Here is a 1,774-nt window from a genome sequence, read left to right as displayed (position 1 = left end):
AATCTCGGTGCCGGCGTGAAGGGCCAGAGATCCCTTGGAGCCACGGGAGAGCAGGCACAGAGTCCCTCCTGGGGGGCCAATTTTCTTGCCTGAAAACAGCTCTTCAAAGGAACCTCTAAGACTCAGCTGGTGAGTTTTAGAAGCCAGGCAACCTTTTATTCCTATGCTCTTGAATCATTCCAGCCCACCAGAGGCCCTGGCAATCAGATCCCAAAGGGCACACAGAGCTATCTCCACTGCAGCTGATATGGCAGCATTACAGGAGGGTTCATTTTCGTTCCCTGCATTCCTATTCCATACTCAGGACATTCTCCAACACTTATAACCATACACACCTACCCTTAGAAGGTTTTGGAAGGACTTCCCAGGTCTGTTCTGTCTGGAGCCCTCCAAGTCCTCAGTGCCTGCCTGAGGAACCTCAAGACAACTCACCTGCTTACACAGCAACTTGGTGCTGCTTGGCTGCTGCCTCACTTCCCTTCTGCCTTCTTTCTTCACCTCCCTTGGTTGGTCCCCTTCAATCCCTTGGCTCAGCTCTGTGCACTTTCCAGGCTACATCCCACTGCAAAAAGGATTAACTCTTGTTACATCTCAACACTCAGGTATCATTCCCCCTTTTTTCCTGTCACTCAGCCATTAGGCAGTGTCTCACTATTTTAAGCATAGTCTGACTCCTCAGTGACAACAACAGCTACAGCCCTGAATCCTAACACAGGCTGAGACACAAACATGGATGGGAACTCTGAAGGATCCACTTTGTCCTGCTCACCAACCAAAAGGAACTTTCTGAACTCAAGAAGAAGAGACCCCAGGTCCTTTTTCTGCAACTTCAGCTGCTATAAATGTGACCCACAAGACCTGGAAAGGCCCTTCCCACTTCACCTGCAGGGCTGGCAGTGCCACCACTGGACACAGACCCAGGGGCTGAGCAGGAACGGAGGGGCTGGGGCGTCCAATCCATCGGCCCAGGCGGCACCAGGAGTTCCTGGAGTTCCTGCAGGGGAGAGCCTCAGGATTACGAAGGATTATGAACATCATTTTAAACTTCAATATCTATATCTGCTGGAATATGAGGAGTTGGACAAGGCCTACTGGTGCAACAAGGACACACTCAAGGCCATCTATTCAAAGGATCTACCAGCACTCAAAAGCCATCACTGTCCTTCTTTCAGGGGGAACTCAGGAAACTCTGTTGGCCAAGAGCCTCCAGGAGGATTTCCACCTTTTGGGGCTCCCTTTTAACCATTTTTCCCATCACTGTAGCTGGGAATATCACCTGCCCTACAGGGGGAACAGCCCCCAAGTTCACCTACAGGGATGCCATGAACTGTAAGTCCCTTCTCAGGGGGGTCACTGCACACCTTGGCCTTTGTTTGCCCTCCCAAGCAAAGATGCTTCCAACAGTTCTGAGACATCTGGCAGACCCAGAGCTCTCCTCAGGGAATGCTTTAGCTGCTTCAAGGCTGCCCATGCACCAACTATCGTATTGGCAGCAAATTCTTACAAGTTGTCCTTAAACGTTGGTGTAACAGTCTTACCACACATCCAGAGGGAGCAATTCAGAGTCCATCCTGTCCTACCATTCCCAGCAAGGCAGTTCATGGGCTGTCTGGGGCTCAGGGAGGAGTCAGGGGGCTGCTTTTCTTCCTTCCTGCTTTCTAGATTTTCTCCTTCCAAAGCAAAGGTTTCTTGGCTTTCCTTGCTCAAGGAGATGCAGCAAAGGCCATCTTTTCAATCCAGTACTGGAAACTGCTCGAGGTTGTCATTCAAGGTG

General features: G+C 50.7%; 1 long non-coding RNA gene across 1 annotated transcript; it reads right to left on the bottom strand.

Annotated features, from left to right (window-relative positions):
• Nucleotides 1–6: 6 nt before the first annotated feature.
• LOC108491940 lies at nucleotides 7–1,768 on the bottom strand. The gene is made up of 3 exons (XR_001872973.1): nucleotides 1,539–1,768; nucleotides 883–994; nucleotides 7–562 (listed from the first exon to the last, which is right to left on the bottom strand). It is a non-coding gene; the product is annotated as an uncharacterized LOC108491940 (long non-coding RNA).
• Nucleotides 1,769–1,774: the final 6 nt, after the last annotated feature.

This window comes from Lepidothrix coronata, unplaced genomic scaffold (assembly GCF_001604755.1).
Source record: "Lepidothrix coronata isolate B3197 unplaced genomic scaffold, Lepidothrix_coronata-1.0 Scaffold3140, whole genome shotgun sequence".
Classification (NCBI taxonomy): domain Eukaryota; kingdom Metazoa; phylum Chordata; class Aves; order Passeriformes; family Pipridae; genus Lepidothrix; species Lepidothrix coronata.
This window is presented reverse-complemented; position numbering and strand designations above follow the sequence as displayed.